The sequence below is a fragment of the Syzygium oleosum genome, unplaced genomic scaffold (assembly GCF_021117445.2).
Source record: "Syzygium oleosum isolate NSW1041296 unplaced genomic scaffold, Sole_v2.1 Sole_v2.04, whole genome shotgun sequence".
Taxonomy (NCBI): Eukaryota; Viridiplantae; Streptophyta; class Magnoliopsida; order Myrtales; family Myrtaceae; genus Syzygium; species Syzygium oleosum.
This window is the reverse complement of record NW_026607488.1, coordinates 14,796,968-14,809,617: the sequence shown is the minus strand read 5'-3', so window position 1 is coordinate 14,809,617 and position 12,650 is coordinate 14,796,968. Positions and strand designations below refer to the sequence as shown.

Sequence of the window (12,650 nt, the reverse complement as noted above, 5' to 3'; positions counted from 1 at the left end):
TGACGAATTATACATTTTATAAATCCCAAAAATGGGCCAAAATTCGGAATGTCACAACTCTTCCCCCCTTACAAAAATTTCGTCCTCGAAATTTACAATCCAACCCAACTATTCAAACAAATGGGAGTATTGGTGTCGCATCAACTCTTCACTTTCCCACGTCGCACCTCCAGTCCCATGGTGCTCCCAAATCACCTTGACCATCGGAATTTTCTTGTTCCGCAGCACTCTTTCTATTCTGTCCTCGATCCGTACTGGCTTTTCCACATATGACACTCTGTCGTCCATGTCTATCTCTTCGTAGTTCAGCACGTGGGTCGGGTCCGGTTCATACTTTCTTAACATTGACACGTGAAATACGTTGTGCACTTGAGACAAATTTGGTGGTAGCGCGAGACGATAGGCCAAGGTACCAATTCTCTCTAAGACCTCGAATGGGCCCACGTACCTCGGGCTCAACTTCCCTTTCTTACCGAACCGAGATAATCCTCTCATAGGCGATACCTTGAGGAAAACGTGGTCCCCCACTTGAAATTCCAAAGGTCTACGTCTCCGGTCCGCATAATTCTTTTGGCGGCTCTGAGCGGTCTTAAGCCTATCCCGAATTACCTTGACTGTTTCGACTGATTGCTGAACCAACTCGGGACCTGTGATGCTCTTCTCACTAACTTCATCCCAACAAACCGGTGTTCTGCAAGCCCTGCCATAAAGTGCCTCGAATGGTGCCATTCTGATACTTTGCTGATAGCTATTGTTGTAGGCGAATTCCACCAAATGTAGCTTCCTCCCAACCACCCTTAAAATCCAAAACACATGCTCGCAGATGTCTTCCAAGGTCCGAATCGTCCTTTGGACGGCCATCCGTCTGGGGATGATAGGCCGTGCTAAACGTAACCGTTCCTAATGCCGCATGAAGACTTTTCCAAAAGGCGGCAGTAAATTTAGGATCCCGGTGCTAAGTGATTGTCACTGGCACTCCGTGCAGACGGACTATTTGTCGCACGTAAATCTCGGCATACCTTTCCAAGGCGAAGTCCTTTCGTACTGGTAGAAAATGCGCTGACTTTGTCAATCGGTCGACTACCACCCAAATCGAATCATGACCCCTTTGACTTCTCGGTAATCCCATTACAAAGTCCATCGTGATGTGTTCCCATTTCCACTCGGGAATTTCCAATGGCTGCAACATTCCACCCGGCTTACAATGTTGTGCCTTCACTTGCTGACATGTTAAACACTTGGCCACGTGCTTGGCTACGTCCACTTTCATGCCGTTCCACCAATAATGCTGTCGCAAGTTCTGATACATTTTCGTACTACCCGGGTGAATACTGTAATTGCTACGGTGTGCTTCAGACAAAATCTCTTCCTTTAGTTCTGTATCACTGGGTACACATAACCGTCCACGGAACTTTAGAATTCCATCCTCGGATACCTGAAAATCCGATTTCCTTTTTGTGGCATCCATACTCAAAATCTTCTGAGTCTCCGGGTCCGTCGATTGTAAAGCCTTAATCTTAGTCTGTATTTCTGGTTCAATCCTCAACGCTGCAAGTAGACTTGAGACATGATTCACTTCAAACTTAAATTCCGAATCCCGAACTCCCTCCAACAGAGTCCACTCCTTGACCATCATATGCGCGATGCTCGATTTCCGACTCAGTGCATCCGCTACCTTATTAGCTTTTCCAGGGTGATACATAATCTCGCAGTCGTAATCCTTAAGGAGTTCCATCCAACGGCGCTGTCTCATATTTAATTCCTTTTGGGAGAACAAGTACCTTAAACTTTGATGGTCCGTATAAATCTGAAACTTCTCCCCACACAGGTAGTGTCTCCAAATCTTAAGAGCGAAAATAATCGCGGCCAATTCCAAGTCATGCGTCGGATAGTTCTGCTCATGTGGCCTCAACTGTCGCAATGCGTATGCCACTACTTTCCCGTGTTGCATTAGCACGCATCCCAATCCTCTTAACGACGCGTCACTATAAATCTCATATCCTCCCGGGCCTGACGGGATCGTTAACACTGGCGCGGTCGTCAATCTCTGTTTTAATTCTTGGAAGCTCCTTTCGCACTTATCCGTCCATTCAAACCTCATCTCCTTCTTTAGTAACCGCGTCAACGGCGTCGCTAATGCCGAAAGCTTCTCCACGAAGCGTCTATAATAACCTGCTAGTCCGAGGAAGCTCCGAACCTCGGTTACTGTTGTCGGTCTCGGCCAATTCGTGACGGCTTCAATCTTTGTCGGGTCCACCGCAATTCCTTCCCCGGATATCACATGTCCTAAGAACGCCACTTGGTGAAGCCAGAATTCGCACTTACTGAACTTAGCGTAGAGTGCGTGTTCTCTTAAGGTCCGTAGAACCTCTTCCAAATGTACCTTGTGCTCGGCGGAACTCTTTGAATACACCAGAATGTCATCTATGAACACGATCACGAACTGATCTAAAAATTCCTTGAATACCCGATTCATTAAATCCATAAAGGCTGCAGGGGCGTTCGTCAGTCCAAACGGCATCACCGTAAACTCATAGTGTCCATACCTCGTCCTAAATGCCGACTTCGGCACGTCCTCCTTCTTGATCCTCAATTGGTGATAGCCAGTCCTCAGATCGATTTTTGAAAACACTGACGCCCCTTGCAACTGATCAAATAGGTCATCAATCCTTGGCAACGGGTACTTATTCTTAATGGTCACCTGGTTCAGTTGTCTGTAGTCAATGCACAATCTCAATGATCCATCCTTTTTCCTTACGAATAATACTGGCGCTCCCCATGGAGACGCACTAGGGCGAATGAAGCCTTTGTCCAACAACTCTTGCATTTGGACTTTTAATTCCTTCAATTCCGACAGTGACATCCTATAAGGCGCTTTCGAGATCGGTTCCGTCCCTGGGGCTAACTCAATCGCGAACTCCACTTCTCGATCAGGTGGCAGTCCCGGCAATTCCTGAGGAAAGACATCGGGAAAGTTGCACACCACGGCTATGTCTTCTAGTCTCGGCTCTCCAGCCGTCGAATCGATCACATTTGCCAGAAATCCTTGGCACCCTTCATCCAACAGCTTTGTTACCTCGAGCGACGAAATCCAGGGGATCGAGGTTCCTCCTCGGTTTCCCACAAACTCAAATCTAGGATGTCCAGCTGGATTAAACTGGATCACCCTGCTACTACAGTCCATAACAGCTCTCTGTTTGACTAGCCAGTCCATACCAACAATCACATCGAAGTCATGCATACATAATACCGCCAAATCTATCCTTCCTTCTCTATTGCCAATCACTATTTTACAATCGGGACACCCAAACGTAATCAGCACTTTATCATTCAGCGGAGTAGTCACACACAGCATAACATCAAGCAATTTTGGCTCAATCCCAGATAATTCAACGAACTGCTCAGATATAAATGAGTGCGACGCCCCTGGATCAAATAAGGCATAAGCAGCATGATCACAGAGAGAGACCGTACCTGTGACCACGCCAGGCGCGTCCTGAGCCTCCCTCCTTGCCATTGCATATACCCGTCCTTTGGCCGGCGGCCGATTCTGATTGGCCGGCTCGATAGCTCTAATTTGATTTCCATTCCGGGGCGGCGGCGGCGGCAGAAGTACAGGTGACCCGGCCTGCTTGTTGTTTGGACATTCTCTCATCTGGTGGCCCCTTCCACCACATGTAAAACATGCTCCGCCCCTATTTGGGCAAGGTCCATTCCCGTGTTTTCCACCACACAACCTACACGGGGCATTCTGGTAACGGTTTGGCTTCCCGATATTCCTCCGAGCTGGTGGAAGGAAGTGAATATTTCCTGTCATGGGTCCTTTCCCCAGTTGACGGTTGTCCCTAGCCGGGGCATACCGCGACCCAGAAGCGGCAGCTCGATCCGTCTAATCTCGCTCAATTGCCTGAGCCCTTTCATATATCTCATTGTAGCCTCTCAAGTTCAACGAGATCATCTGACTGCGAAGGTCCGGCTTCAGCCCATCCCGGAACCTCCTAGCTTTGTCCATCGGGTCCTCCACCATCCTGGGGGCAAATTTGGATAGTCTTGCGAACTCGGCCTCATACTGATCTACCGATCTCTGACCTTGGCGGAGCCCCATAAATTCAGCCAATTTCTGTTCTCGGGCACTTTCCGAGAAATACTTGCCGTTGAAGGTCTCAGTGAAGACAATCCACTTCGGGGCAATACCAGCGGGGAATACTTGACCTCTGGTGGCCCTCCACCAATCACTTGCATTATTCTGAAGCTGATAGACTGCTAGCGTCACTTTCTCTTCCTCAGTACACTCCAGCACCTCAAAAGCTTTCTCTAGCTCTTCTACCCATCTTGGTGCAGCCTCGGGGTCGCCTCTCCCATCAAACTTCGGGGGTTTCAACCTCAGAAATTGCTCAATTAGCTTGGACATCGGCCTGTTCGCATTTACTCGCACTATACCCGGATTTCCACTAATCACATTATTCCCCTGATTTCCATTATTCCCTATGATCTCACTGGCAGCTGCAGCAGCGACAGTCGCGCTCCTTTCTCCCGTCTGTCTACCCGATAATAATCCTGCTTCCTCAAGTACCCTCCACACTTCATCCAATCTGGGATCCCCCACAACTCCATCTTGCGGGGCTATACGACCTCGACCTCGACCTCTACCTCGACCTCTACCTCGACCTCGACCGCTCATCTTATCGGTCCTCACAAGGCTCACTTGCTAAATTCCACGCATGAATTAGAGACCTAGGCCAACTATACCAGTCTAAGCCCTAGGCAGTGCATCACAACACATTTCATTAAGCAGGCAGCCAACCACAACAACACCCAATCACAACCAACAGAGTTCGTGCACTTACCTCAAGTCCTGACGCACCTGCACTTCACATAATATTGCATAAAAACCACTCAGCAATCACAATCATACAGTCTGGGATACGCATGACACACAAAACTCCCTAACTGACTACCCCAAAGTCATCGCTCCTTATCACTCCAGGTTTCGACCACTTGGATCGAGCTGACCTTGCTCTGATACCAAATCAACAGGGATGTCACGCCCCGCACCCTACGAGCGCGCGGTCATCCCTCGATGGTCAATCATTGAACGCGACGTCCCAGGACGCGTCGCCGACCCAAACGAAACACCCAACAATAAAGGCAAGCGGAAGCGAAACTAATTAACCTAGACAATAAACAATGACAAAGGGATAGTACGAAACAATAACTGCATACCATCATAAAGTAGTCACTATACAAAACGATAACTCGGGCTACCAATTTAGAACCACAGTTTTCAAAAGGGGGCGGTGGTTGACAAGCTTATCTCCTCTACAAAAGGGTACTCAAAAGACAGGGTACATGATCTATTCTTCAATCCCTGTGGTGCTCTGGCGGCGTCTCCGAATCGATTACGATCGCGGATCTGAAATGGTTATATAATAACCGTGAGAACGAGTCTTAATAAGCAACCCCCTAAACCCCACGTAGGCCAATGCGTACCCAGACAAGTCAGACATGCAATCTACCCCATAACATATAAAAATTCGCATCATTGTACTTACCTCGCCATCAAGTCCATGCCAACTCTACACGTTAGTCGTCACGTGATAAGGCAATAATAGTAATTAAATAACACATCACAAATCGCTCAAACACCAACCATGCTTTCACTCAATCACTCCAACTAATTCAACCAGTCAATTCAATCACACTCAATTCGCATGCGTGGCCGAGCAACTTTCTCACGACCTCCCAGGTCCTTTCACACGGCCCGCGTCAACACGCCTCAGGCCAGCCCTCAGATCAAGCCGGGCTCAGTCCCGCGTAACCACGCCTCAGGACATTTCTCTCGACCCGCGTAACCACGCCTCAGGTCATTACTTGACTTTCTAGCCACACCCGCGTAACCACGCCTCAGGTTGGCAACCCTCAGATCAAGCCGGGCTCAGTCCCGCGTAACCACGCCTCAGGACATTTCTCTCGACCCGCGTAACCACGCCTCAGGTCATTACTTGCCTTTCTAGCCACACCCGCGTAACCACGCCTCAGGTTGGCCGCCCTCAGATCAAGCCGGGCTCAGTCCCGCGTAACCACGCCTCAGGACATTTCTCTCGACCCGCGTAACCACGCCTCAGGTCATTACTTGCCTTTCTAGCCACACCCGCGTAACCACGCCTCAGGTTGGCAGCCCTCAGATCAAGCCGGGCTCAGTCCCGCGTAACCACGCCTCAGGACATTTCTCTCATGCACATGCACCACCACACAATCTGTCATCTAACACGTCGTACATTTCACAATCAAATTACCAAGCTCACACCAATGTCAATCTGACACACTCTAACAATCAATTTAATTCACACTCCCCACATCGGTCCACCGACCCGACATTCATGTCGGCACATTCAAATAATCCAATTCACCCACAAGCGCCACGACAATTCAGTCAGGCATATTTATCTCAGTCAATCACTAAATCAGCCGCACAATTATCGCCATAATAATTCACCAATTAAGCACAATCAGTCTAATTAGCCCACGCCTAATTAAAGTCCTAAGCCGGTACTAAATTTCACCCTAAACAAGTCTAAAAATACCCAAAGTACTAGGTAGGGTTTAGGAAGTCACTTACCTAAGTTTGGCCCGGGAAAAGTCGGCTCGGGCCTAAAATGGCCCGGTGAACGATCTGACCGGGCGCGGGCGCGGGCCAACAGCGCGGTGGCCGGCCAACGCGAGCACAATGGCCGGACGGCGCGCTTCAGCGCGCGGGCGCGGTGGCCGAACGGCGTGCCCGGGGCGCACGGCAAGCCGGACGGGCGAGTGCACGGGCTGAACAGTGCAAGGCGCCGGCCACGGCCGGGCGAGCGGGCGCGCGGCCTGGTCGCGTGGGCAACGGGCCGGCCACGGCCCGGGCCGGGCTGGCCGGGGCCGGTTGGTCGGGGCGACGACCGGCGGTGGCGACGGCGCGGCGGCGAGCTGAAGGGGGAAAGGTCAGCCGGGGGTGGAGGGCGAGGGGGAGAGAGAGAGAGAGAGAGAGAGAGAGAGAGAGAGAGAGAGAGAGAGATCGGGGCGAGGGGAGAGGGCGAACCGCGGCACGGCGGCGGCAGCCAGCGAGGCCGGCCGGCGGCGGCGAAGAGCCCGGCGAGCTACGGGCGAGGTCGCGAGCTATTGGCGGGCGACGAGCGACGACGCTTAGGGCCAAGGCGACCAGCGACCGCGGCAACGGCGGCGAGCGGCGGGCAGAGCCGAGCCGCGCGAGCGGCAGCGAGGACGATTGGGCACGCAGGCGGTCACGGGCGAGCTCATGCTTGTGCGAACAGGGAGGAGGAGAGGCGGTAGTCGGGCGGCGGGCGCGGACGGCAGCGCAGCGAGCGATCAGGCGGCGACGCGGCGGCGCTCGCGTCGAGGCGGGCTCGAGCGGCGTCGGATGGGCGAGCAGAAGCCGGGACGAAGCAGAATCAGACGCACGGAGAAGGAAGAGGAAGAAGAAGAAAAGAGAAGAAGGAAGAGAGAAGGGAGGAGAGAGAAGAGAGAGAAAGTTTGCATGGGGGAAGGGGAAAGAGACGTGCGCACAGGGGGGAGGGGACACGGCGTGCAGAGGAGAGAGAGAGAAAGCCCAAAAAGTCAAACGCAATAATCGCGATCCAACGGACACGGTTCAAACTCAAAAACGATCTAACGGTCCCCAATAATCCTAATTAATAATATAGGAAAAAGGACCAAAATAAAATAAGTCAAAACACACCATGAGGGAGGTCTATCAGTCCAAATCCGTACCCGGTCAAAAATCCATTTTTCACATACTCCGGGTAATACCGACGCTGGCCACAATAATATCGACACCGTCCAATTAAATTCGTCCCGGAACTCCGAGAAATTCGACACCAAAGTTTGGACTCTAAATAACGGTCAAATTCGATCGGGTGCGATTCTAGCGAAATCTCTAATTTTAAAAATATTAAAAACCCATGAGTGATCAGTTCCGGGTGAGATTTTATTATAAGCGCACTGACGAATTATACGTTTTATAAATCCCAAAAATGGGCCAAAATTCGGAATGTCACACATTGAGAAGATCAATTTGGCACTTCAAGAGGCTGAAAATGATTCTGATCAACATGACTCAGAATATGAAGGACAAGCGGAGTTTGAAAAAGGCTAATGATGGCGAGTTATTAGTGATCAGGAGAGCATTACACACCGTAATTCTCCACAAGTGGATGAGTAAAGGGAAAATATCTTTCACACCCGTTGCACTATTAATGGAAAGGTGTGTACGGTGATTATCGATGGTGTGAGTTGCACCAATGTTGCATCAACAACCTTGATTGACAAACTGAAGATTCCAACTTCTAAGTATCATAAACTGTGCAAGCTTCAATGGCTCAATAAAGGAAGCAATATTAAGGTAACTAAGCAAGCCTTGATTTCATTTTCAATCGGGAAGAATTATCAATATCAGATTCTGTGTGATGGAATTCCTATGGATGTAGGCCACTTTTTACTGGGTAGGCATTGGCAATATGATAGGAATGTTATTCATGATGGGCGTAAAAACACATATTCTTTTCATAAGGAACAAAAATGCATTACTCTTGTACCCCTGAATCGAGTCATGAACCACAAAAATCAATTTGGAGAGGGAACACTAGTAAGGAAAACCTTTTCTTGAGTAAAATATGGCTTGAGAGAGCCACTAGCAAACAAAAGAATGTATTTGCTTTGCTTATGGTTAAGAAAAAGAGTGAGAAAGAGAGAACCCTACGTTTGAAAATGCATTCCTGTTGAAAGAATTTGCAGAATTGTTTTCGGAGGAATTGCCACCTCGATTACCTCCCATTAAAGGCATCGAACATCACATCGATTTGCTTCCTGGTGCTCCTCTATCAAACAAAACAGCTCATCGATGCAACCCGGATAAGATAAAAGAACTGCAAAGATAAGTTGATGAACTTATTGACAAAGGATATGTTCGAGAAAGTATGAACCCATGTTCTGTTCCAGCTTTACTCGTGCCCAAAAAGGATGGTTCGTTGTGTCGATAACTGAGCCATTAAGAGTGCATTTGGTTCAGCATTTTGAAAGCCCATTTGGGGCCCAAAGCCCTTTGAGGAAAATTTGGGGTGTTTGGCAATCATCCCAAGGAGCTTTCAAGTGAAAGCTAGCATTGGAAAGGCCGAAAGCTCAAGGCATGTGGGGACCTACCTTGAGCTTTCAGCATTTTCTAAATGATGAAGGCCTCAATTAATGAAAATTGGTTAGTTGCCTATTTTTCCCTCAAAACCTTACTAAAAATCCAATTTTATCCCTTTTAAAAAGTAAAACCCTAAATCTACAGTTCTAGACTTCGTTCACATCACTTGAGCTCCGCTCCTGCTCTACCCTTCTCCTCTTTGTCTGTAGGTGAGATTTTCTAATACAAATGTCGTTTTTGGAGCTTGAACTCGCGTTCTCTGTTCCTGTCCCTCTATTCGTTGGATCTGCAACTTCACATTCTTTTATGCCTCTCAATCTTAGGTTGAAGTCATTCTCTTAGGACTATCTCTACTCCTGTCCCTCTATTCATTGTATGTAGCCCCACTAAAAATTAGGTTATCTGGATTCGTCACATCGCCTGATTTCTAAGTAGCGATTGTCCATAGAGAAAGAACAATTGGTTAGGATCCGGTTTGTTCTGGATAGGTGCCTGGACGTGCTAATGCTGCCGATGTCCTGATTCTGTGTTGGTTGTTTGTCTTTGGCATGATGCTCTCTCTTCGTGGTCCTTTAGAATTTACTGTTGTTGAAATGATGTTGGGAGTTTATTGTAGATTGCTAAAATTCACTAAAGTTTACTTGAATTGGCTGTAATTTGTTCAAAATTGTTGAAACTCACTAGAAAATACTTGAGTCTTGTTGAAATAAACTTGGTGATGTTCTTGCAGGATATAGATGATTGTGCAAGTGGGTAGCATTTTATTTGTGTGTTAAGAAGTGTATATGTCCATTCAAATTTGTTCTTGTCACTTTACTAGTTGATGGCAACTTCATCAAGTGCGGTTGTTCTCATTGGACTTAGGTTCGCATTTTGCAGATGTGTTTCGTTCATCGAAGCATTGGCAATTGGAATGTCAGACTGTCTTTGTTGAAGCAAACCGCTAAAGGAAGTGATTGTGCATGTCTCTTTTATCAGTGGAGAGCCAGGAACTCCAAGCTGCATTGAGTCTCTTCCTCTTGTTGATGCTGTGATTCAAATTGTGAGATTCACAGTCAAACACTACTTCGAAGAATGTAGGGACTTTTGAAGTAGGATCATCTCTGTGTTGCAATGGAGATTACCTGCTGCGGAGAAGTGGTTCAGTGGAGGAGAGCAACCTTATATTTATGGACCTCTAGATCAGTAGTGTCCATTATGCAGGAGCTTTTAGATTTTAAAGGGTGTATATACATTGGATTTGTAATGTTCTGGTATATTTTGATCATAGAAGTTGAACCTTCTGTTTCTTGGCCCTTGATGTAATCAGTTCATGTTAATTAATATAAAGTCTCTTTGCTACAAAACAAAGTTTCATTTGCAAATAATTAGCGATGTTTGCTGTGTAAGTTTGAGTCGATTGTAACGATGCATATATGCACCTTCTTTTCTGAAAGTGAAGTGAAGCATAAGCAGGTTTAGGTACAATTGAGATTGATGTAAAACATGGGCAGTTTTGCAGCTTGACATAGAAAAAAAAATTGTTACATGTAGGTGCAATTGAGATCGAAAAAACTGCAACAATGGGACATCCAATTGCTAATACCAATAGCTATAAGTTTAAGAATATATAAGGATAATGATTTGTTTTCCTCGGAGCATATGTTACCATGTTTATTGTAATGAAAGTATTCTTTTTTAAATTGGGAAAGAGTCCACTTTTATGTGAATATTTTCAATTTGAATTTTTTTAGCAAAAAAAGGAATTTTTCTATAATAAAATTGTTTACACAGTATCTTTGACATTGTTGTCAATATTTAAATTAAAAAAGTTGCGAGCATTATTTTTTTCAATTATAAAAAATAAAAATATAAAAAGCTTAAATTAATCATCAAAGGGGCTTTTTAAATGTGTTTCTACCAAACGGCATTTCTCTCAAAGTTGCTTCGCAAAGCACAGTTTACCAAATAGTTTTTACATTTACCTAAAGCCCTTTAGGTTAAACTGCTTTGCATTTCCCCAAAGCTCTTTGAGAAAGCTGAACCAAACACAGCCTGACAATATCACCATTAAGTATAGGTATCTCATACCTAGACTTGATTATATGCTTGATGAATTAAATGGTTCTACTGTATTTTGCAAAATAGACTTGAGAAGTGGTTATCATCAAATCCGGATGAGAGAAGGAGATGAGTAAAAAACGGCTTTCAAAATTAAAGGAGGTCTCTATGAGTGGCTGGTTATGCCATTTGGGCTATTTAATGCTTTGAGTACCTTCATGAGACTCATGAACGAGATTATTTGTTCCTTTATTGAATGATTTATTGTCTTATAGTACGACGATATTCTTATTTACAGCAGGAATGGGGAGGAGCATATGTCTCATTTGAAGCAGGTCTTTGAAGTGTTGAGAGGGCAGAAACTCTACGCCAAAATGGAGAAATGCAATTTTTCTCTTCAAGCATCGCATTCCTTGGGTATGTTGTTTCTAAAGATGGGATCTCCATCGATCAATCCAAGGTGGAAGTAACAAAAACATGGCCGGTTTCAAAGTCCATTTTTTATGTAAGAAGTTTTCATGGACTTGTTTTATTCCATTGGCGATTTGTGAAGAATTTCAGTACCATCATGGCTCCTATCATCAAATGCATGAAGAAGGGATCTTTTGAATGGACGAAGGCTACTCACAATGCTTTTGAAATAATCAACCAAAAACTTTGTGAGTCCCCAATTCTTGCCATTCCTGATATTGATAAAAGTATTTAAAGTTGAGTGTGATGCAAGCGGAGTTGGCATTGGGGTTGTTTTAGTCCAAGCCCCGAAGCCTTTGGCATATTTTAGTGAGAAGTTGACGGATTCGAAGAAGAATTATTTAACTTATGATAAGGAATTCTATACCCATTGTAAAGCTCTTAATCACTGGAGTCATTACTTGAAACCAAAACAGTTTGTCATGCATTCTAATCACGAGGCTCTCAAGTTTATTAGCGACCAACGCAAACTCAATTCGAGACATAGCAAATGGGTGAAATTTCTTCAATCCTTTTACTTTGTCTCAAAATATTAACCTGGCCACGCTAATGTTATAGCGGATGCTTTATCAAGGAGATATTTGATGCTTGCTGTTTTGGATTCTAGGATCCTTGTTTCCAATTGATGAAAGATCTATATTTGAAAGACCCGAATTTCTCTTCCATCATCGACAAATGTAAACATAGATTTTAGGTCGCTTATTCTATCCAAGATGGATTTCTTTTCAAAGGAAATCAATTATGTGTGCCAAGGGAGTTCCTTTAGAGAGTTACTGATTCGTAAAGCACATGGTGGAGAATTGGCTAATCACTTCATGGTTAATAAAACTCTCAAGGTTCTTCAAGAGCATTTTTATGGGTCCGAGGTGTGCAACTTGTCTAAGAGCTAATAGTCATTTCTATTAGGGGCTGTACACTCCACTTCCGGTTCCATTGTAGCCATGGGAAGATGTGAGTA

The 12,650-nt window shown here is 46.0% G+C and overlaps 1 long non-coding RNA gene across 1 annotated transcript; it reads left to right on the top strand.

The window, feature by feature from the left end:
- Positions 1-9,589: 9,589 nt before the first annotated feature.
- On the top strand, positions 9,590-10,531 carry LOC115683490 (uncharacterized). Its single transcript, XR_008816446.1, has 2 exons — positions 9,590-9,930; positions 10,061-10,531. It is a non-coding gene; the product is annotated as an uncharacterized LOC115683490 (long non-coding RNA).
- Positions 10,532-12,650: the final 2,119 nt, after the last annotated feature.